Genomic DNA, 24,543 nt, shown 5'->3' with positions numbered 1-24,543 from the left:
CATCTGTCTCCAGTTCCACGGGGGAGAACCTTGGGCCTGAGAAGACCTGCGAGGGAGCCATTTAGTTCAGCCTCCTTGTCTTTTAGGTGTGGAAATTGAGGCAAAGAGGGAGGTATGCTCTGGGTCAGTCGTTGCAGAAACGAGGTGTTAGGCATCAGGCGTACCAACGCTTAACACTTGAACGGTTACACATCGAATTTGTGATTTTATGGCTGCGTGTGATTTAAGATGATGTTGAAGTCATTTAAGTGAGAAAATTGTGTTGATAAAGTTTTTAAGTAATAATGCTTGGATTCAGGAAAAAATCATGAAGATGGTTCCCAGGTGACTGAAATCTGGGGAATGCTGGTACAGACTGAGCTGAAGGCAAGTGGGGAGCCAGTACCTGAAACCACGTTCCTGGACTCCTGGTCCAGGGCTCTCTGTAGCGGGAGCTGTGCTGCTTGGAAAGTCTGAACAGTCCTGATTGGGTCCTGGCTGGCTCAGGTTTGGGCACTGTGGTGTCTGCAGGTGCCTGGTCCTTGGTGGCAGGGGCCCCCTCCAGGGCAGGGGCTGGGTATGAAGCCAGGGTGGGGAGGTGCTCAGGTTCTCAGGAGGAGAGCTCTGAGTTAGGACAGGCCTTGGGGGCCACACTTTAGGCAGGATAGGGGGAGGTGCTGGGTGGCCCGTGCCCTGTCTCTTTCTGTGCGGACGAGATGCATTCCCCACGGTCGGAGGAACACAGCGAGGTTGTGAAACTCCACGTCTCATCCAGGCGTCCTGACGGATGTGGGGGTGCACGTGCTCAGGCTTGCAGCCAGCTCTGATGAGGGTCCCCACTGTGCTCCAAAACCCCGCACCAGAAAAGCGCCCAGCCTGGTCGTGTCCGTATAAGGGCCTCCCTCCCGGCTGTGTTCCCGGTGGTGCGAGCGGCAACGAGGACAGACCAGGACAGCAGCAGCATGCGGGAGGGCGCCGACGGTGTGGTGGGTGTGGAGCTCTGTGCAGGGGGTGTCAGGGCCCGGGTGTATCTCCTGTAGAAAGCAGGGGCGATGCCAAGGGCTGTGTGCAGGCCTGGGGTCCACAACGCTCTGATGCTACAGTGGAACCGCCAGCCTTAGGGCCTTCGGGCACTCTCAGGAGTGGTGAAGGTCGTGCAGCTTGCAAGTTTCCAGCCAAGAGCTGAGCGCACCCTACATGCGCAGGCAGGAGGAGGTGCTCGACTCCTCATGAGTCCCTCCGGCCCTCAGGGACTCCCTGGTGCCTGTCAGCTTTCGATCATCCGCTCGGAGGTGGGAAAGGGAGGGCCAAGCATCCTGGGCATTGGATAATCCACAGCCGGGCAATGGATTGTTCTGTTTCCTTTGGCCTGATTCTGATTATTTCTTTTTGACAGTGCATGCACGTGATAGATTTTCCTTCCCAATCCTGTTGGACTCGGGCTATTAAAGTCAGCTTGTATTCCCTGAGCACGAGACTTGTGAGATGGTGCAAGTCCCTGGTGGTAGGATGAGGCTGGTGGCAGAGGCAGTCCTGGACGTGTGGCCTGGCTTTTGGTGAGCACATACTTGGTCTGTGCCAGGACACGGAGCAAACGTGTTTTACCCCCCAGGGTCTCCCTGAGCTATCATGACAACCCTGGGAGCTGGGTGGTATTTCCAGCAGCAAGTCCACAGTTTCTCCATGGGCTGGTTCGGGGCTGCCATCTGGTAGAGGATGGGGCCAAAGGCCTGGCTGAAGCTGCTTTAGAATAACGCTTCTCGTTAAGCTGAGAAAATGTCACTTGGCTGCATCAGAGAATGGGGGCAGGTGCCAAAGAAGATTATGGGGGAGCAAAGCCTCCCCAAGCCACCCTTGGCACCATCACTGAGAACTGCTGTCCTCATTTGGTGGATGAGGGAAGGAGGCTTGGAACGGTGCGGTCGCAGATCCGCCGTCCCCAGCCAGGTTGCTGTGGAGCAGGGACTCGAACCTGAGTCCTCCTGCCACCAGAGCCTGGGGTGTAACCTCCATGCTGCCCGCCACTGGGAGGTAGATAGCTGAGCAGAGACCTGAGGCCTCATGGGGGCTCTACAGTGGTCCCTGGAGGCAGAGGGCCCAAGGGTGGCCATGGAGGGCCTTTTGGCTCATCAGACCAGAGGAACGCAGGGTGAGGCAAAGAGGGAGGCAGAGGGCATCTTACTGGGAGTGCAGAGCCGTGGACACCGGGCAGCTCCGCCTCCTCTCCCCAGGGTGCCGGCGTCCCCTCGCCCGCTTTTCCTGGCTCTGGGAGCATGATGGAGAGCTGCAATAAAGAAGCAGGAGGCACAGTGGCCTCTGCTGCCTGTGGGGACCTGGTGGCCACCACCCCCAGGAGCAACCTGACCTGCTCTGTCTGTGCCCTTGAGTCAGGGCCCTGACAGTGATGGAGAGCCCCGCCTGGCAGGGCGGCGAGCAGTCTCCCTGCAGTTCTCCCTTCTGGCCAGGGCGTCATGGGAGGAGGGGGCCTGCCCTTGCCTCTCCGCTGGCAAAGATAGGGCTGCTGGTGGCAGAACCTGGGGGAAGGAGAAATGTTTAGAGCTGAGGTATGGCGGTGCCTGGTGGGTGTGGGGTTTTAACTCATTTCCCATTGCATCCTGTTTTTTTCTGATCCATAAAAAGGGGGATGAAGGGATAGTATCTTGTGTGTGTGCTAAGTCACTTCAGTCGTGTCCGACTCTGTGTGACCCTGTAGACTGTAGCCTACCAAGCTCTTCTGTCCATAGGATTCTCCAGGCAAGAATACTGGAGTGGGTTGCCATGCCCTCCTCCAGGGGATCTTCCCGACCCAAGGATTGAACCCTTGTCTCTCGTGTCTCCCGCATTGGCAGGCGGGTTCTTTACCACTAGTGCCACCTAGGAAGCCCCAAGCATCCAGTGGAAGGAAGTATAGATTCTCTTCCCAAAGGCACAGAGCATTGCGCTCGTGATTTCAGGGGCAGGGTCATAGATTACTCGCAAGCTTGTCTTCCTACCTTGCCAGGCTGTGAGTTCAAATTCCTTAGGGAACTGTGAGGGTCCTTTGTGAAAGCCCACAAGGATCCCAAGCTCAAAGGCTCACCTGGGGCAGGCTGGTGGCACAGGTGAGCGGGCAGGTGGCAGGGAGGCGGCGCTGTGCACTGCACCCCAGGCCTTGCCACCTGGACAGCCATACCTCAGTGCCAGCTGATTGTTGACAGGGCACCTGGGCCCAGAATCCCCACGTCCTCTGAGTTTTAAAAAGAGAAGCCAGAGAGCTGGATTTTTATGTGGTGTTCTTAGATTAAAAAATTAGCAACTCAAGTCTTTTTAAAGCAGCTCATATTGAGAGATGAGGGTTCCAATGTTTCCACATCCTCATTAATATGTGTAATTTTCCTTTTTTTGTGGATTCTAGCTTTCCTAGATGTGAAATGCTATCTCATTTTGGTCAATCGGTATATTTGAAAAAACACTGCTCAGGCCAAAGAATGACCCTCTGCCAGCTGATTTCATTCCGGCCACCATTAGAAGGTTGCCAAGTGCGTCTCTACCCAGGGGCCACTTTCCAGGCCTCTCTGCGCCCCACCGTCTGCCTCCAGCCCAGCTCAGTGGGGAGGTCCTTTCTCCCTCAGTGCTTCTTCTCTCTTCCCCCAGGCCCTTTGGAATGAACCATCTGAGTGGCAGGCACCAGGATGATAGTAGCCTACAGTGGGGGGTTTCAGGGAACCAACGCAACCACGCTCCGCTTTGCCTCCCTTCTGCCGGTCACTAAGTCTGAGCTGGGAGACGAAGGGGCTCACCTCTGTGGAACTGCCTCACCAGAACCTGCTGCCTCCCTGGACCAGGTTTCAGGGCAGGCTGGGCTTCCTTCCAGCATGGCTGCCCTGGACCAAGCTGGGGATGGAGCGCGAGGAGGGTCAGGGGCAGTCTGGTGATGGAAAACAGTTCATTTGTTGACAAACACTCACTATCAATGCCTGGACAGGTGAGTCAGCTTCACGTCTGGCACCGTGACACACACACTTGCGGTTGGAGGGAAACAGTATAATCGATTGTGTGTGAGTGGCCCAGCAGCCTGAGACCTTGCTGGTGTGATCAGAGTTTCAGGCCTTCCTGCCCTGTTGTAGGTCTCATCGTCCTGGTTAACGAAACCATCACTCCCATGCATGAGTCGCTTCTAGGAGCCAGTTCTCCTTCTTGGTGCCTTTCACATACAGAAACCGAGGCACACGGACGCTAGTGACTTGGGTCACACAGCCAGGAAGTGGCAGAGCCGGGATTTGAACCCAGACAGGTGGCGCAGTTGGTTATAGAATCCGCCCTGCCAGTGCAGGAGATGCAAGAGATGCAGGATTGATCCCTGGGTTGGGAAGATGCCCTGGAGGAGGAAACGGCAACCCACTCCAGTATTCTTGCCTGGGAAATCCTATGGACAGAGGAGTCTGGTGGGCTATATAGTCCATGGGGTCGCAAAGAGTTGGACACGGCTGAGCGTGCGTGCACACACACACAGCTCCAGCATTACTGTGGCACCTAAATTGTAAATGGTAGGTCTGCCTGTGAGAATGTTGGTCCAGGCTCTTTGTGTCAGAGGGGAACCAGAGGCTCAGGGCTAGGGTCAGCTCAGTGCGCAGGTCCCTCCTGGGTCAGGTGGGAGTCTTACGAGGGCCAGGCCTCCTGGATCGCTGCCGGAAGGGAGAGGAGGTGCCTGTTTAGAAGGCCTTGAGCACACTTCCCATCTTCAAAGGCCAGATCTGGAAAACACTGTGGGTCACGCTGTCCATAGAGACTCCCACTGCCTGACCCCAGCCCGCCTGCCTCTAGGCCCCCCTGCGTGTTGGGTGTGTGTGCAGTTTGCGGTGGGGTGGTGGGTCTGTGTTAGGGCTGCAGGCTCAGAGACCTGCTCAGAGGGGGGAAGATTAGAGTGGCATCTGGGTGTCCGGTGCCTGGGGGCCCCTTGGCAGAGGGAAGCCTTTCCTTTAATCTGACTCCGGTTAGCTGCGGGGTGGGGGAGTGGTCAGTGCCCCCATCACGGGCAGAGGTGGCAGCCTTCTCACCCGCTGCGGTCCTTCACCTCCACATTTCCACCAGTGAACTTGACAGAAATGTCTGGAAGACCCGGCCTTTCTCTTCAGGGAGTCCAGGCCCCTCGGTGCAGCCCAGCCTTCTCCTCTGAACCTTCTCGGGGCTTCCTTCCCACCCCGCCGGTGTTGTCCTAGAGCACATATTTATTATTTCAACTACTTCACGGAGACTCCACCCACCACTCTGTGCTCCTGCTCGCTTGCTGTTTACATTTCTCTTGGCCCGCTTTCCAGCTCCATCCCTTCTCTCGAGGTGAAGTGCAGGCTGAATGCACCGGTGGGCTCCGTGGAGCCCCCGTGAGCCCCGAGCTTCTTGGAGACCTCTCGATCCACACACCCTGCCCTCAGTCACCACATCGGGGTCTCTGGGAGGATGAGCAGTCATTGCCTCAACTGCCCCCCCCGCTGGACACTTGAACCGCATTCAGTTTTGAACTCGTGAACAACGCTCTTACCAATGCCTTTGTGTCGGTGGTCACCCTTTGGAGTTGTTCTTAGGGGCTCCCAGGACTTTTTGACTTCTTCAATCCTCAGATCAAGGCTGGAGAGACTGTCTCCCTCTCTCCTCTCCTCTGTCCCAGGGTTTTTCCCAGGAAATTCACCCTGGGAAAGAGAAAATTCACCCTGAATTTTCTCCTGAGTGACTGCCTTACCCTGGCTCATCGGTGACGGTATCCTTACCCCCTTCCCGCGTTCCTGGGGCTGATGAAGGAAGCTACCAGATGCCCCTGACTCCGGGCTGGCTCGGCTGCCTCTGCCCACCTCCTGCGCTTGAGCCCCCAACCCAGTCATTTCCTCCACAAGGACCAGGGGACATTTTAAAGGAGCAGGAAAGTCCTAAATAGATGGAGAATTTCCTAGCATTTTAAAGACTTATGAAATGCGTTTTTATATGGGGCCAGCTGGGGAGTTTCTCATTAGCTCTGCTGGGGCGTCTGTGGGGAGTTGAGCTGAGTGGAGCCAGGCAGGCGGGGTAGGAAGATGCGGTGGCCCTGAGCTCACCGGGGGAGCGCGGCAGGCATGCGCCGACTGGTCTGTACTGTGGACCCCCGGCCAGGCGGGCCTTTGTTAGCGCTGCTTCCCCCAGCTCAGGAGGCCTCGGAGACATTCAGGTGGTGACTGGAGCTGAGAGGTGGCCACTCTGTTACCATGGTGAGCAGTCCACGAGGTAGGGCATCTGTGCCCCGAGTGCACATGGAGGCATGCACTTGTGTGTGTGTGTGTGGTGTGTGTGCGAGTGTGCCCAGGGGTCTTGGCCCTGACTCAGACTCTTGGGGGCTCTGTGGCCTCTGTACCCCTCTGTGCTGCGTCCCAGGCCCTTGGGGCTGACTTGGCCCAGCTCTCCGAGGGGATGTGGTATTTCCTGCCCACCCTTTCCTCTGGCTCTGGACCAGCCAGGGGCCCCGCTGGGCTGCACTGTACATTGCTTCCTCTGTGCCACGTCTGCCATGCACATGTGTGTACACGTGTATGCTGGTGCCCGGGGTACGTGCAAGGGAGTGTGTGTGTGTGTGTGTGTGTGTGTGTGTGTGTCTCTCTCTCTCTCTCTCTCTTCTGACTCTTTTTTTCTCTCCCCCATGGCCTGACTGATGGCTTTGCTGGAGGGGGGTTTGTCTTGCTGAGTTCACCTCCAAGGGTGGACTTGGAGCTTCCTTGGAGGCAGAGCCTCAGTGTCATTCATCCTGTACCCACAGGCTGGCGTACAGCAGCTGCTCTGCCATTGTACCCTTGCTCTCTGCAGTGAAGTTGCAAGCTCCCAGCCCTGCTGACTGGGGACTGTCCACTCCACGAGCCCAGTGTATCTGCCCTCGCCTCTCCTGGGGCTCTGGAATTTTTCACAGGCACCAATGATGAGGGCTGTCCTGACGGAGGGGTTGGTCCTACTTTATCCAACCTTGGGTGCTCCCTAGGGTCTGGGCCCCCACTGATGGATGTTGGAAATCAGCAGTTATTTTGGTGACTTGAAGCCTGGCTGTACACCAGGGCCACAGTCGGGCATGTATGTGGGTGTGGGCCCCGGGAGTGATGATGACATTGTTCCTCGGGATTTGGGGGAGGTCTCACCGTGGTTTCCAGGCGTGGTTTACATTGGCCCTGCTCAAACTTGACCATGTAGGCAAATTTGGTGATCTTGTTAAAACGCAGATGCTGACTCAGCCGTTCTGGGAGGGGTCTGAGATTCTGCATTCTAAGCCAGCTCCAGAGTGGTATTGATGGTCCACCCACTACCTGGAGTAGTGAGGGTTTAGAGGGTTTGATGAGTTAAGCCCTTTCACCCACTCCCCTTGACTCTTGTTCTGGCGGGGGCCCTCTGCCTACGGAGCTCCTCCTTCAAAGCTCAGTCCACATGACGCCTCCTCCAGGAGGCCACCACGATTGCCCTGCCATAATTACTGTGCCTGCCCCTGAGTCCTGGGAGCTGCCTTCATCCTGGTCCTCATTGCTGTCTGCTTGGTAACGACGTTCCTCCTGTATGTGCCTGGTTCCCTTGCTGTTCTGCTCACTCCCTCAGGCAGCGACCATGTCTGATTCTCTATGCTCCCAGAGCTGGGCCCTGTCTTGGTCACTGACAGCCACCGAGCCAATGTTTGCCAAGGTGGAGAACTTCACTTCTGCCTCTTCCTCTGCGTTTTCCCTTGGCAGCACAGGGCCAGATTGTTGTTCCCTTTGTTAAGAGCAAGAATTGGGTTTGAGGCTGAAGACACTACTTGTGTGACCTTGAGTAAGTTACTCAGCCTCTCTGTGCTGTCCATGTGCTCATCTGAAGTGGGGATGCTTATCCTGCTTCCTGGGACCATTGTGAGGACGATATGAGGGGATGCATGGAGCTTAGCCATAGCCCCCAAGGGTGGCAGCTGGCGCTCTCCCCTCTTACTCTGTAATATATTGACAGCACGTCGAGGGAAGCTTGGCTTGGAGCTTAGCTCCGAGCCTTGATCTGTGTGGGCCACAGAAGGCTCCGACAGGCCCCTCCCTTCCTCCTTTTCCTTGTCTCGATCGGCAGTCTCTAGGCGTCACCGCAGTGGGCAGGGTACTCACGCCTTCACCCCCATGCAGGGTTGGGGTGGGACTGAGCTCTCAAGGGACCATCCTTTCTCACGCTGACCTTGGAGTGGGGCGCTGCCTGTTTCCCCTGTGGAGAAGGCCCGGGTGGGGTTGGGGTTGGCAGAGGGGTAGTGGGCAGGGTCTGAAAGCCAGAGGCTCTGAGGCGATCGTATGATCAAGCTCCTTCCCTGGGTGGGGCTTGATGCACCCACCGTGCGGCCATGGGTCGGTGCCCGGCAGGCAATGGCCAAGGTCAGCCCAATCGTGCAGCCTGGCTGGTCCTGGCTTCCTGGGTAGGCACTCTGCAGGGCCTAGCTTCTGGGATGGGTATGTTTAGCACCGCGTCAGTTGCAGTCCTGTTGTAGGCTGTGGGAGGCCCGCAGGGGTTAGGCGGTTGTCCTCTCTGCTGATCCTCTCTTAAAATTCTTGAGCGTGAGGCATATGTGGGTACGTGCGTAGGCTCTCTCTCCCTCTCTCTCTCGTTCCGTGTGTGTTAGGTTGAGCCTGGCTAACTGATGCCTGTCTGGTTCAACAAACCCATTACTTTGCCCACACTGATAGATGACTCCTCTTTTGTTGTTGTGCTTGGTTGCTTCCACGGATGGCTGCTGGCTGTACTTAGAAGTAGTTAGCACATCAGACTGATACTGAATTGAGTAAAAAGGAGACACTTTTGCTTCTGCTGTTCTATTTCTCTGGGCTAAATGCGATTGTGGAGGCAAGGGTAGTGCCTGCTTTGCTCACCATTGTATTCTCAATAACCATAATTATAAGCAACTGTAATAACAATAACCATGAAAAAACCCAACCATCTAGTGAGCATTTGCTGGGGCCAGGCAGCGGCCATGTACCTGACATGCGTCTTTCATTTAACCCTCTTAACCACAGGTGGTAGGAAGTAGTATCATGCCCATCTCACGGATGAGCAGCTGAGGCTCAGAGAGGTTGAGAGACGGGTGCAGGCTTTCACAGCTGATCCGGGCCAGGGCAGGATTTGAATCTGGGTTGGTTTTGTCTGAGTCCAGGGTCTGTTCCTCTGGAGGTGCTACTTCACAGTGACCAGGACCCAGTGGAGATGTAAGGCATCCTTGTGGGGGGGACATCCCCAAGGATGTGCTAAGAACCCTAGAGGTCACAGTGGTGACACACACTTCCGGGGTCAGTGTGGGGGTGATGACTGCTGATGGACACAAGCCAGGAATGCTCTTCCACAGTGATGTGTAACAGTGACAAGTCATTTTACCTGCATGCACACACACTCATATACACTTGTTCACAAACCTAAGCACACTGTGCCTACACATTCTAGACACACGTACATGCCCACTTCCCCACACAATGCACACACACACATACAGTGCACATATACAGACACTCACATGTTCCTCCATCCCTCACACGCACACACATGCACTCAGTGCAAATGTGCACACCCCTGTATATGAATGCTCACACGCACATACACAGGGCACATATGCACACACTTCCAAACATGAGCACATACCCAGACATGCACACACAGGCACCACACACCCATCCACACCCCTAGGCTTGCAGATGAGCAGAAAGAGCTGCTTCCGGGATCTCTCTTCAAGGACAAGGACAGTTCTCCCCACCCGAGGAGGCTCCCGAGATGTCCAGGTCACCCCCTTACTCTCACTCTGCTTTTCCTTTGTTGTACACTCAGGGCTTCAGACATTCTTTCCGACCAACGATCCACACCCCTGCTGTTGGGCCCGGCGCCGGGCAGACCCGGGTGCAGACAGAGACCCCAGTGGCCATCTGTCCGCATGCCTGGCCCAGCCCGCTCTGGCCCACGTGCACCCCACCCCTAACTTGGACATGACTTCATTTCCACTCTGCACCTGCCGCTTTAAGAGCCCAGGGCCGGGTGGGCCTGTCCCCAGGGTCGGGCTGGGGGAGGCTGGACAGCTGCGGGTTGGGGGAAGCTTTGTTAGCTCCCAGGGGCCTCCCGGAGTCCGGGCTAGGCTGGGGAAACTGCAACAAAGGCCGACAATGGCCTCCTTCCCTCCCTGGGCGGCCTCGGAGCAGGGCCTGGCTGGGCGGCCTCTGGGGGCCCCTGTTATTTCCTGTGCTGGCTGCGGGGCTCCTGGCCAGCCGCAGTGGGCAGGAAGCGGGGCTGGGCATCTCCTCCCCACCCGCTGGGCTGGCTCTCTCAGGCCAGAGGAGCTGCTGCTGTGAGCCGGGCTAGCGCGGCCTGCCCGCCCTGCCATCCTCTGCTCGGGCCTGCTTGGAGGCCAACGCCGCTCGTGTCTGCCCAGACTTCCCCAGACGGGAAACCCGAGCCCATTCCCGCTGCCCTGTCCCTGCTGCAGACCCCACGTGCTCCACCATCTGCCCCCTAGCCTTTGTGGTCACAGTGCTGGCCCCACAGAACTGAGGATGGGTGGGGCTGGGAACACTGGGTTGGTTAATGCTGAGTTCATCTGGGATTGTGTTAGAAGGAAGCTTAGATTTAGTGTTAGGGTTAAGGTTAAGTAGTCGATTTAGTATTAGGGTTAAGGTGAGGTTTACCAGCCCTCAAGGCCAGAAAGAGGAGTTTTGCATGGGGTTGAAGCAAACAGACCTTTGCATCAATCCTGGCTTTACCTCCAATGTGTTCATCACCTAATCATCAGGGGTCTTCGGCCACAGACACGCAGTGGTGACCTGCCCTCCAGGCTCATATTCTAGAATGAGGAGACTGGGGGCAGCTGAACACGCATGGCGCTACTCTTGGCTTCTTAGCTGTGAGTATGGGCTTGACTCAGTTATTCCCCAGGGCTCAGTTTCCTGATCTGTAAAGTGGGGAGACTGAAGCCCTACCTTTTGACGTTGTTATACGAATGAGTGAGGGCAAAGCTGTGTGTTCACACAGTGCCTGGCACACAGCAAGCATCCAATAAACACCAGCTCTGGTGATTGTGTTTTATTCGGCTGTGCCGCATGGCGTGTGGGATCTTAGTTCCCTGACTAAGAGTTGAACCCGTGTCCCCTGCATTGGAAGAGCAGAGTCTTAACCACTGGGCCCCCAGGGTAGTCCTCAAACAGGAGTTAGTTATCATATGTACTTTATTTTTAATTAGTCTATGAAGTTTTTGTCACACTGTGTGGCATGGGGCTTGAGGATCTTAGGTTCCTGACCAAGGATTGAACCTGTGACCCCTGAATTGAGAGAGTGGAGTCTCAATCACTGGGCCACCAGGGAAGCCCACCAGTTCTGGTGATTATTAATGAAACAAGATGAAGTGCCCAGGTGTCATTGGGCAGTTAGTAATCGATGAAAGAACTAATTATGTCAGCAGCCAAGGGTCAGGGTCACTGCCGGTGAGCTTCCTGGCAGCTGAGGCCAAAAGAGAAATAGGATGAAGTAGACGCCTCTGTCTCATTCAAGTACTTGGGACTGAGGACATTTATCCCTGGCACTAAATGCTGAGGAATTTACTGCGTGGATCCTCATTAATCATTGAACAAACAATAGCTCTGTCTCAATAACAATTTGGCACACAATACAGAAACATCTTTCCTCGATTTCTTTCTTAAATTGACCCTGGAAAATGCTCCGGGCCTAAGTGCACAGCACAGCCGTGGAGTTACGTGCAGTACAGCCTGGAGGGCATGCAGCAGAGACGGGGCATCTCAGCTGGCTGCGTCCTACGCAGCTGCTCAGGTTACCTTTCTAAGTGCCTGGTTAAGTGCAATCAAGCGGCTTCCTTTAAGGCAGAGCCCTTGGTCTGCAAGTGGTTGCTCTCAATCTTGGGGAAGACTCATCAGATTTTTTTTTTAATTGAAGTATAATTGCTGTACAATATTATATAGGGTAGGTGTACAATATGCATGTGTGTGTGTGTGCTCAGTCGTGTCCAACTCCTTGGAGCCCACCGGGCTCCTCTCTCCATGGGATTTTCCAGGCAAGAATACTGGAGTGAGTTGCCATTTCCTGCTCCAGGGGATCTTCCCAACCCACGGTTCAAACCCAGGTCTCTTGCATCTCCTGTATTGGCAGGCAGATTCTTTACCACTGTGCCACCTGGAAAACTGTAGGTGCATAATATATAGTGATTCATAATTTTTTAAAAGTTCTATTCCATTTATAACTATTATAAAATATTGCCGTGTCCCCCATGCTGTATAAGATATCCGTGTAGCTTTTGTACACTTAATAGTTTAAACTTCCTAATCCCCTACCCCTATATTGCCCCTCCATCCTTCCCTCTCCCCCCGTAACCACTAATTTGTTCTCTATATCCGGGAGTCGGCTTCTTTTCTGTTATTTGTGTTTGTTTATGGCTGCACTGGGTCTTTATTGGTGCTGGCGGGCTTTCTCCAGTTGCAGCGAGCGGCGGGGGGGGCTGCTCTTCGTTGCGGTGCACAGGCTTCTCCTTGCATTGACCTCTCTTGTTGCAGAGCACGGCTCCAGGGTGCGTAGGCTCAGTAGTTGTGGCCTACTGGGGTCTTTCCAGACTAGGGGTCGAACTTGTGTCCTCTACAATCGCAGGCGGAATCTTAACCATGGACCACCAGGGAAGCCCTTCTTCTTTTTCTTTTTTTAAAAATTTTAACCTCAGCAACTCCTCTTCCATTTTTGAGGAACACGTATCCCTAGCTCAGGGAGTCTTGGAACACATTTTGGGAAGCTCTGTTTATGTTTTGAGGTCAAAGCCCAGGATACACCTCGCCCACTGGGTCCCCACCTTCTCAGCTCGGATTAGCATCAGACTGTGGTTAGCATGTGGGGCCTGAGGGCTTTTCAACCAGCAGAGCCCACCCCTTGTTCACTTTTTGCCAGATTACTGTATTTACTTATCTGAGCAGAGCCCAGCCTTCAGGAGGGACACAGCCAGGGAGAATGAGGCTCAGAAAGGCTAAGAGGGCACACGGCTGGGGCTGCTATTGCAGGATCTGTCCATAGACACACACGCCCAAATGCACACACACATACCGAGACATGCTCACACTCAGCCGCTCTTTGCTTTGCACGTAAACTGTGAACCGTGTTCTGTGCCCGAGATGGAGAAAGTCCAACTGCAACCCCCTCTGCCCCCTCCCTTCCCAGCTGGCAGGGTGGTGGGCCTGGCCCCGGGAAGGTCTGCCAGTGGCCACTCGCCCCTGTGTCTGGCGGGCGCCCCGTGGAGTTTCCATGGTGAGCTCTCCTTTGGGGGCCCCTGGGTGGGACTTTCCATCTGGGTGGAAACCTGACCCGCAGGCCCCGGGAAGGAGGAAATGCCTTCCCCAAATGTGGAGAGAAAGAACAGAGAGGCAGCCAGCCTGGGACTCCAGCCTGAGCCCCCGACTCCTGTGAAGCCGCAGAGCTTGGGGACCCGGTGGGATCTGGGGCCCGGCTGCTTGGGACCCACCCCTCAGCGAAGGCACAGCCCAGGTGGGGTCGCAGCCTCACACAGTGCGATCTGCTTGGGGGCTGACAGCCCTGTGTCCCTGTGGTTCCTGGGGGCCTCGAGTGTATGCGCATCCGTGCCTTCTTGTCTTCCTGGAGAGATCCAGTAGCCGATTGGTAAGTGGCTGGTCAGGATTCAAACTTGGCTCTCTCTGTCTCCGAGGTCCCCTGTACTTGTCACTCCGCCCCCTGGACTCCCTCAAGCAGGCATTTCCACAGGTATCATCTCACTGAATCTTTGAAGCAGTGCTTTGACATTGGTATTGGTATCATTCCTATTCCCCTATGTGAAAACTGAACCTCAGAGAGGCTAGGGGTCTTGCCCAGTGTCACACAGCAAGTTTGTGGCAGAGCCGACAGCAGTCTGTGCATGGGTTCAGATCATTACTAGCTCAATTCTCCCACTTTGTACGTGCTGAGTCGCTTCAGTCATGTCCGACTCTGTGACCCTGTGGACTGTAGCCCGCCGGGCTCCTCTCTCCATGGGATTCTCCAGGAAGGAATCCAGGAGTGGGTTGCTATGCCCCCCTCCAGGGGATCTCCCACATTATATGCTCATTTATCAGGAAAAGAGGGCAGTAACAATTTAAAGAGAGCTGGCGATTGCATCAGTGGGGGGCTCTGTAGGTGAGTCTGGGATGCAGGTGAGGGTCTGCCTGGCCCCTTGCGGGGCACGTGGCTGTGACCCTGTTGCTTTAAGATGGGTGTCTTCAGGTCTCACGCCTGACCCAGGAGCCAAGCCCTTCCTGGCCAGCATCCTTGTGCGTATCCCATGTCATGGCATCTGCATCTCAGGGCAGATGGCATTTTCACCTCATAGGCTGACTTTAGAGCCTGGCACCCCCTTTCCCCTCCTCAGCCCACCCCCAAGCTGAGACACCATCCAGGGGCCAGGGATGGGCCTGAATCTGACCCACAGGTTTGGGAAGGGACCACAAGGTGAGGGTGGAGGATGGACCCGGGTGCTGAGTTGTCTCCATCACGGGTGTTGTCTTTGGTCCTCCCCGAGCACCATCCCAGACTGTGTCCTGGGGCCTGACCGGCTGGGAAATGCTTGCTTGGGCCCTGACAAAAGTTTCCCTAAAGGTAACTTGTCTGGTGTCAGGGAGAGATTGACCCCCCGCTCCTCCACAGCCAGTCGGTACCCTCCATCTCTGGCCTGGGAGAGGGCAGGGGGGTGCTGGGCATCTTGGCCCCCTGCTGCTATGGGGGATGGGCTCTTGTCCTCGTGGTCTGCAGCACAATGGCCTCCAGGGTTCAGGTCAAGGTTTGGGGATGCAGATGAAGGGGGAACTTGGGGAGTGCTGAACGGCAGGAGCACTAGACTGGGAGTCCAGAGCTCCTCGCTGCAGGCCCAGCTCTGTGGCTGGCCGCGTTCAGGGGCCCTCAGCAGCCTGGGTGGTTGTGGTACCCTGAGGCAGGTGGTCCCACGGAGGATCTCACTGGAGCATTTTGCTGGGAGAGTCGAGGCAGGTGGAGGACTCCACAATCCCAGATACGTTCTCTTACATATAATTGAATAGAGGTTTGAGTCCTGTGTCCTCATTTCCAGCCCTGTGCCCTGGCTTGGGCTGTGTCCCCATCCTGCAATGCCCTCCTCATCACCTACCCCAAAGCTGCAAGCCCTTCAAGGCCCAGCCCATTGCCCATCCTCTGTGAAGCCTTTGCACATGTCTCCCGGGGGCCTGCTCTTTCTGTGAACTCCCGTCCTGCCCTTTGCAGTCTCTGAAGGACCACATGACAGCCTGTCCCTTTCCCTTAGCTGTTCAGAGGCTCCATCTCCTCCATTACTCCACCTCCTCTGACATCTCTCCCTCCCACCCCTAGTAATCCAGCATGAGGCTCAAGTTGGGCTTTATTCGCTGATGGACAGTTTCTCAGAACATACTTCACCAGGAAGTTCCACTGAATGTCTAACCACCGTCTCTGTTGCTGCTGAAAGAACCTCAGTGCTGGTGTTGCAGGACCTCTTGATGGCCAGTGATGGCTGTGAGCCGGGCCAGCTCACAAGTCACCAGCCGAATGACTCAGCTCAGCAGCTGAGTCACCGCTGGCAAGGTCCCAACAGGCTGCACTCCATCCGTCATAAATGTCACTGAGCACCTACTAAGTGTCAGGACTGTTCTAGGTGGTGAACAGGGCCAACGAAGTTCCTGCTGTGGGTCTAGTGGGGGAGATGACGCAGGCACAGTACATAAACCAGTAAATAGATCATGTGTTCTGTATTTCTGTTGGAAGGGGACCAGCAGGGTGGCCAGTTAGAGATGATGGGGGTGATGGGGAGCAGAGGCCTCTGCTGAGGAGGGGGTGTTTGAGCAAAGGGGGCATGGGCCATGCGGAGTGGGTAGGAGCAGTGTTCTAGCCGCTGTTCTTCATGGGAGTGAGCTGGGCTCATTGAAAGACAGAGACGGGAAATAGCATCACTGTGGCTGGAATAGAGAGAACCAGGGGCAGCGGGGCATGGAGTGAGGTTGGGGAGCTGAGAAGGGAGGCAGGCAGCAGCAGCTCACAGAGGGAAGCCACGTGGGTTTTATTCTGAGTTGAAGGGGAGCTGGGGAGGGGCCCACTGCTGTGTGGGCAGTGAAGCTTACTTCATACCCATTCCGTTGAGAGACGGAGGGACTGAGACCAGGGGCAGGAGGTGAAGAATTCAGACTTGGAATTTCTTTTGGAGAAGGTCCAACAGAATTTGGTCCTGAGTTGGATGTTGGGGATGAGAAAAGAAGGGGACCCATGGACAACTCCAAGGTTTTTGGCTGAGTGGCGGGATGGCCAGAGGGGCCCTTCCCTGTGATGGCAGTCCTGGGAAGAGCCGCTGGGGTCCAGATGGTGGCCGTGGGCTCAAGAGTTAGACGGTGGCCTTAAGTTTGAGATGCCTCATAGATATTGATGAGCGATTGAATGTGTGTGGTCCTGCGATCTGGGGAGGATGATTCCAGGGGTGCATTTGGGTGTCATGAGTGTGTCATTAGTACTTAACCCTGGAATGGATGCGCCTACCAGCAGCGTGAGCCTGGACTGAGTGAAAGAGTTGAGATCTGTGTCCAGGAGGCATCAGTATTGAAGGCTGGGGTGAGGAGGAGAGATGGAGGAGAGAGATGAGTGGTCAGGGAGGTGGGAGGAAACCCAGGAGAGGCTGGGTCCTCACCACACAATGAAGATGGAATCCCTGGGCAGGTTCAGAGCTTTACACAGCGGGGTCCTGTGACCTTGCGGGGACCAAATCTTCTTACAGATGTGGTCAAGTTGCTTGCGATTTGTGCAAATGGGAAGGAAGACCCGCCTCGCGACTCTCACACTTGGTGGGAGCCAGAGCTGCTAAAAACAGCCTTTGCTTGAAACCATTCTGGGGCGAGCAGAGATGGGGTTCAGGGGTTAATGAAATGAACTCTCGTCTGCAGACTGGCCCATCTGGGGGTGTCAGCACCGAGCCCCCCCTTCCTGCCTCCCGCTCGGGAAATGTACCCACGGCTGGACCAGAGGTGGTGTCTGGGAGCGGCAGACTGTCCGCGGCGGAGTCCAGCTGTGAGCGAGCCCTCAGCGCTGAAATTGCCAGCCTTGCGCAGCCCAGAGCCAGCCCGCGGAAGTGGGCCAGCCGCACCTCCGTACAGGATTAGAGGGATGTGTAATGGATTAAAGATCAAAAATGTTAATTAAGAAATGGTCTTTTCTAATAAGATGCCTTCAAGGGCACAGGCCTGAAAAGGAGGGGATTTCTCATTTTGGCAACACGGTTTCTGTTGTAATGAAATTGGTTCACAGACAGTGGGGAGGACCCGACGTTAAGTCTCGTTTTAAAGACGTCTCCATCCAAATTAATTAGCAATAAAAAACGGAGGCCCGAATGTCAGGCTGGCAGGCAGGCATTGTGTGGTGGCTTGGCAGGAAGGCTGCATGGACTCCAGAGAATTTCTTCTGTAGCCCAGGGCCGCTGGAATGTTATATCTGGGGGCACATTCCAGAAGGCTTAGTGCGGTCTGACTGTCTCTGGGGTCGAGAAATGAAGCCTGGTTGGATGCTAGGTCTAACTTGATGGGAGCTTGCTGTGTGACTTTTAGCTGCCCATGGCCCTTTCTGATCATTCCTCTAAATTTCCTTTCTTATCAACTGTGGATGACAATGAAAACTCTCTTATCTACCTTCGTGGTCTGTTGGAGCAAAAAGATTCTTAGATTTTGAAAACTCTAAACTCTCTATGTGAATCAATGAGATTATTGCTAAAGGAAGGTTTATGCTTTGTGTACCTGGTTCAGCCCTGGCCAGGCCACACATTTTGTTTGCTCATTCATTTGTCAGTGGAGACTTGGGCTATGGAGTCCCTTAGGTTGTTTGCATGTCTCAGAAGGGCGCCATAGCCTGATGGTTAAGAACTGGGCTCTGCCTGTTATACAGAGTGAAGTAAGTTAAAAAGAGAAAGACGAATATCGTATATTAATGCATATATATGGAATCTATGAAAAATGCTATGGATGAACCTATTTGCAGGGCAACAGTAGAGACACAGACATAGAGAACACTTGTGAGCTTCCCTTGTGGCTCAGCTGGTAAAGAATCTGCCTGCAATGCGGGAGACCCCGGTTCGATTCCTGGGTTGGGAAGATCCCTGGAGAAGGGAAAGGCTACCCACTCCAGTATTCTGGCCTGGAGAATTCCGTGGACTAGTCCATGGGTCGCAAAGAGTTGGACACAACTGAGTGACTTTCACTTCACTTCACTTCACTTCACTGTGGGAAGTAGGGGAAGGAGACGGTGGGGCGGATTGGGAGAGTAGCCTTGAAACATATACATATATGTAAAATGGATACTCAATGGAAATTTGTTGTATGGCACAGGGAGCTCAGCCCGGTGCTCTGTGACAACCTAGAGGGGCAGGATGTGGTGGGGAGTGGGAGGGAGGTTCAAGAAGGAGTTTGTATACCTATGGTTGATTTGTACTGATGGATGGCAGAAACCAAGACAACATTGTGAAGGAGTTATCCTCCAATTTAAAAGAATTTTAAAAAGAACAATAAATTAAAAAAGAAAAAAAGAGTTGGGCTCTGGACTCTGCCGGGTCATCAACATGTACATAAGCTCTGCCTCCTGCTTGGGAGCCTAGCGGAGCCATTCGCCTTCTGTGAGCATCAGTCTCCTTGTCTGTGAAATGTAGCCAGTGTCTCTGCTTACACTGCTGTGATGTGTGAGGGGAGAGAGCCTGCAGTGAGCCTGAGCGCTCGGGAGGTGTGGTGTGGTGAGCGGTGCTGGCCGCTGGGGCTTTTCTTCTTCAGAAGCCTTGGGATCTGTGTGTCGGTTCCAGACTGATCCTGAGTTGGAGACTGGCTGTTTTTGAGTTTCCTGGACCCTCCGCTGTGCAGAACCTCATCTTTACAAGAAGCCAGAGGAAGGAGAGTCCTTCGGAGCCTGGAACTTGCTCTGAAGGTTCCAAGACTTGAGAAAAGTGTGGACCCACACGTCCAGGGGAGAGTCTCCCCCTGCTTCTGATTAGAACTTGCTCTGTCTGATGAAATCGCGCGTGTTTTCTTGCCTACCACACATCTTGTTTTCGGTGGCAGTGATGTTGGGGGCAAGACAGAGAAGGGAGAGAAGTTTTTTTTTTTTACTGTCTTCTTTTCTCTGGTTGGAGATTATACACAGTTCTACATCTTGTTGCCACTTTAATCGTACTGTGGCTGCAAGCTCTCACTTTATTTTTTAAAAAATATAAAACAGTCTCATTGTTTTATTTAATGGTAGTTGCCTGAAACTGAATTTTTTTCTCATATTAATACCATGAATTGTTTTCCTTTTTCTTGCATCAGCCTGCCTTTTTTCAGGATTTTACTTTTTTCCAAAAAAAGTTATGATAAAATATACACGACATACAATTTACTGTCTTAGCCATGGTCGAGTGTCCAGGTGTCGTGTGTCCAGGCAACACGTGACATGAGGAGGATTCACACTGTTGTGTAATCGTCACGCCATCCATCTCCAAAATTCTTTTCACCTTCCCAAACTGAAACTCTTGAACAGTTTTTGTCCTTTTGTGTCCAGATTGTGTCACCTGGCATGTCCTCACGGTCATCGAAGTTGTAGCACGTGTCAGAATTTCCTTCTTTTTTAAGGCTGACTAATATTCTTTTGTATGTATACTCCACATTTTGTTTATCCATTTATCAGTCAATAGAGACGTGGGTTGCTTAATTTTTTTGGAAAACCTGCCAAGTGGCTTTACCACATTACAACACCCACCCCTAACGCTCTGAGAAGGAATGTGGAGGGCATGGACCTTTCTTGTCTCTCACCTGGATAAAGGACGCCAGTGGCAAGAGGCTCGTTGGGTGTGGCTCTCAGGGGCGCGGGGACGGTGAGGTTCCCTGCGTGGAGTGGAGCGCTCTCCCCAACCCTCCCAGCTCTGGCCCAGCCTCCTACCCGCCACCACCTGGCCCCAGGAGCGGATGACCCTCAGACACTGCGCCTTCCCACCCTCCCTGTCGCACTAAGGCAGACCGTCTCAGCGCCCATGGCGCTCGGAGGAGAGAGGGAGCTCTCTGCTCAGCCAAGTGTGCTTGCCACTTGTGGTCGTGGAGATGCTTTAAACCTCAAAGCGGCAACTGGACAAGGACAAGTGGCAGGACAGAAATACTGGGATGAGCTGCCCTGTGGTCTAAGGTCTGCCCTTAGTGACACCGACCGCGGAGAGAAAGGACAGGACTGGACCTGGCCTTTAAGAAAGCCAAACTGAAAAGTATGGCCCCGGCAATGAGAACACATAGCCGACCGCCGTCCCCGGGTATTGGATGAATGGCCCAGACACAACACGGAGTGAGAGGAGCCAGACACAAAAGGAGCGTGCTGCATGCGCGCGTTATGTGGCGTCCAGAACTGGGCAGCGCGGTGTCTGGTGACCAAGGTCAGGCAGTCACTGGCCTTGGGGCATGGCTGGCAGGGGGGGTGTGCAGTCTGCGGGGCCTTGGGAAGGTCTTCTGTAAAAATATGCCACCCAGTTTGCTTAAGATTTGAGCACATACTGCATCTAAGTTGTTTCAATAAAAAGGGGACATTAAAAATAAAACATCTTCATTTCAGAGATGTGGAGGCTGTGGGCTCTTGACTTAATTCATTTCCCCATGAGTTTATTAGGGTCTATATTCCAAGATCCACTGCTGGGTTGGACTCAGCCAGGCTTTCACACCAAGGGTGAAGTTCCTGAGGTCGGAGGGTACTAGGGGACCCGGCCTGTCCTGTTAACATCCTGTGTCACAGGGGAGGGGGCTGCGAGCTCTTCACTGCTCCCTACCACTCTTGGAAAGTAGGGTTCAGACCTTAGGCCAGGAAATTGTTGTAGCATGGGATCCAGGACGCCCATCTTTTCTCTTCCTTCCTGGCCTGACCTCGGGTGAATTGCCCGCCTCCTGTGAGCCCCGGTTCTCTGGCCCAGATGCCAGGATGGCCTCAGTGTTGGGAAAGCGTGCGGGGTGTCTGTGTACCTCTGAAGGGCTGGGCACAGGCTGGCGAGTGGGGAATCCTGTCCTGGCACCTGTGTGCCTCCCACAGCCAAGGTGGGGGGAGACGCGGGAGGGATGCTGCTCAGGCGGTGTTCTCAGTGGGAGTCGCTTCCGTGGCGGGCAGGGCTGGGTGGAGGTTTTGATTCACGGGGCTGTCCTGCCATAACCGTACCAGCACTGCCCCTCCAGGGGTCAGGGCCCCGAGGCTCTGCTTCTGGATCTCAACTCCGTTGCTGAGTGGATTTTCAACAGGGGTTTCTCCATTCATTCATCTCATTAAGCCTTATTTGAACACTGTTTCAGTGCTTCCGGGTGGGGGTTGTGTCCTGATGAATACTGTTTGGAATTAGCCAGTCATGGGAGGAGAGGAGGGGGGATCATCTTCTTAGCGTCCTCCACGTGCCCAGCCGAGCGCCAGGGGTTTCTGAACCCGTGTTGCCCCATTTAATCTGAGTGACTACTCTGTGCATTGGTTGTTATCGATTCCACTTTACAAGGGAGGAGACCAGGTGTTGGACTAACTGCTTGCTACTCAAAAGTGTGCTCCACGGACCGGCATCACTCATCAGCTGGTTTGAAATGTCAGCATCTTGGGGCCCTCCCCAGACCTGCTGAGTCAGACGCTGCCTTTGAACAAGATCAAAGGAGGTCTGTGTGCACACCCAAGGCGCTTGTTGATGAAGCGTGAGCAAGCTGGGGACACACTTGGCTTTGCCTCTGCCCTCTTTAGCTATAACGATGGCAGTCAGAAGGAAGCTTTTCGAGGTGACAGTAGCCAGCACTGCGCTGAGCTCTTGCCATAGTTTATGGTCTGTTATCCTCTGGTAGCTCTGTAATTCAGGCCCTATTGTCATCGTCTCCCTTTCACCGTTGAGGAAAGGCCTCAGAGAAGTTAATAACTTGGCCTAGGTCACGCTGCATTGGGGAGGCCAAGCGCCTTCTTGGGGTGTGCGCGTGTGTTTTGGAGGGGAGGTGGTGATCCTGGCATGATGTGAGGATTTGGGGATGTGACTCTTGGTGGAATCAGCAGACAAGGCAGATTCTTTGGGGAGACCCTGGACACTTCCTCAGAGGTGCTGCCGGCCTCCCAGGGGGGAAACTTTCTGGCTTTTCCTTTGAGAATCAGCTCCATGTTCTGTCTTCTGAGAAGCCCTTTCTGATTTCCCCCTCCTCTCACCCTCCGTTTATTTTTGGCCGTTGCCTTTATCACATGGTCTGGTTTGTGCCTCTCTTTGCTAGATGAGGAGGTCCTTGATGGAAGGACCATGTCATGTCTTGGTCAACTTTGTATCCTCCATCCCTAGAACAGTTTTTTTTTTTTTCTTTCATTTATTTTATAATTGGGACCTTCTGTGTGCTGAGTCCTGGCTTAGACACTGATGTGTCCATGGTAAGTAAGGCAGGTGTGGTTCCTGATCTCTGGAATGTAATAGGGGGGAAAGCTCTTGTGGGAAGCCTGACTTATTCATTCATTCATTCATTCAGCTAACACCAGACCCCGGCGGGGGGTTACAGTGCAAGCAACTCAGAGTGATCCAGGCCCTTACAGAGCTAACAGCCCAGTGGGGTGTCGCTGCCAGAAATCTGTCTTTATAGACTCAGCACAGTGAAGAGAACAGGGCTAAAGGGCAAGGCTCCCGGCCCCACCTAGGCAGGCAGGGCACCTTCCCTCGGGGAGCCCTGAAGCCTAAAGGGAGACGTGAAGGAGATGTTTGGCCCCTCATTCTTTCCAGACCAACATACTTACCGAGTTTGGGGATCTTAACTTCAAACGAGCACAGTGAAAACAGGCAGGTTTGCTATAGCAGAGGTGTGCGTGTTTGTGAAACTGCAGTTCCAAGCCTGAAAACAGCCAGTGCCCAGCAAAGCTTACTCTGAACTGAGGCCTCTCACACGCCACACGCTGGTGGCAAATTTGCAGTGATCCCCCTGTAAGTCGACCCGAGGATGCCTTCTTGTTACCCTCCAGCCATCTGCTGGTCCTTGGGTTGCATCACCTTCAAGGCATATCTCAAGCTTGCCTTTTTCATTTTTGAGCCTATATTATTGTAAAATGAAACACAGACACCTCGCAAAACAAATGTGGAAGTCGTGTCCGACTCTTTGCGACCCCGTGGACTATACAGTCCATGGAATTCTCCAGGCCAGAATACTGGAGTGGGTAGCCTTTCCCTTCTCCAGAGGATCTTCCCAACCCAGGGATCAAACCCAGGTCTCCCGCATTGCAGGCGGATTCTTTACCAGCTGAGGGCAATCACAAAGCAAATGTACAACTTAGCAAATTCTTATAAGGTGAGACATCATTGAAACCCCCCATCTGTGTTCTCCATCCCAGACACAGCCCCCTCCTCCTTCTAAAAGTAAGCATTCACCTGACTTTTATGGCCATTACTCGCATTTCTTTAATGTTGTCACCTCAGTGTGCACTGCCTACTGCTGCAATTTAGACTTGGAGTGTCATTCTTTAAGGAATTGTTGTGGTTTAGTCACTAAGTCATGTCTGACTCTTTTTGACCCCATGGACTGCAGTGCACCAGGCTTTCCTGTCCTTCACCATCTCCTGGAGTTTTCTCAGACTCATGTCTATTGAGTTGGTGATGCTACCCAACCATCTCATCCTCTGTCGTCTGCTTCTCCTCCTGCCCTCAATCTTTCCCAGCATCAGGGTCTTTTCTGATGAGTTGGCTCCTCTCATCAGGTGGCCAGAGTATTGGAGCTTCAGGTTCAGCATCAGTCCTTCCAATGAATATTCAGGGTTGATTTCCTTTAGGATTGATTTCCTAAAGGTTGATTTCCTTTAGGATTTAGGATCACCTAAGTGTGTACCCCCTGCCACTACAATTTAGACTTGGAGTGCCATTCATTAAGGAATATGAGGGTGTAATGTTTTTTGAAAGGATGCTTATTTTAAGCATCCTTTAAAACAAGCCCCTGAAGTGGATCCTTCTGATGTTTGGCTCCTGGATAAATCATTTTCCACCACTGGCAGGTGAAGGTGGAGCCAGAATAACATTCTAGTGCCTACCACCTAGCAGCTGTCCCCTGAGGGTTTGATGAGTGGCTACACAAGCCACCAAAGTTTGTGGTCTTTAGGGGATCTTTAGGGGAGGAGGTGACCCAGTCCTGTACCAGGGTGATGACGGCTGGAATGACTAACGTTGTGGAGGGGAGGAGCTGGTGAACTGTTCTGAGTGAGGAGTCATCCATCAATCTTTCCTTGACTTGTCATTTGTAACATATTTTCTCTTCTGAGCATTTGGGGAATTAATCTCCTCACACCTGCTGCAGCAGGTGAACCCGAGTTTGCTGTTGGGGTGTCCAGGGTGCGCAGGTGTGTGTCTTTGAGACCATTCTTCATTAAAATTAATGGCAAGGGGGCTTTTCCTGCTGTGTCAGGCTCCTCAACACTCCCTCCAAGGAGGGACTCTGAGGCAGGTGGTCACACGTCTGGCTTGGTTTGAGTTCCCAAGAGTCATAACTTGCAGAACTGTGTTGAGTTCTAGAATTTACAGGCATGAGTTCTATGGGTTTGGGCTAAGGTGATTTAAAAATAATGGTTAATTAAACAGTGGGCTTC

At 53.7% G+C, this 24,543-nt stretch overlaps 1 protein-coding gene across 3 annotated transcripts in view; it reads left to right on the top strand.

Moving 5' to 3' along the window:
- ZNF423 (zinc finger protein 423) overlaps positions 1-24,543 on the top strand; it is a 346,122-nt gene that overhangs the window by 58,931 nt on the left and 262,648 nt on the right. The window contains exon 1 of one of the 3 annotated variants that reach the window (XM_025268623.3): positions 1,019-1,535. The exons of the other annotated variants lie outside the window; for them this stretch is intronic. The gene's annotated coding sequence lies outside the window, so the exon portion shown is untranslated. Of the gene's footprint in view, positions 1-1,018; positions 1,536-24,543 lie in introns of those variants that run through there. 3 annotated transcript variants of the gene reach the window in all.

Source organism: Bubalus bubalis, chromosome 18, assembly GCF_019923935.1.
Source record: "Bubalus bubalis isolate 160015118507 breed Murrah chromosome 18, NDDB_SH_1, whole genome shotgun sequence".
NCBI classification, from domain to species: Eukaryota; Metazoa; Chordata; class Mammalia; order Artiodactyla; family Bovidae; genus Bubalus; species Bubalus bubalis.
Note: the sequence above shows the minus strand (reverse complement) of the source record. Positions and strands in the feature narration are given on the sequence as shown.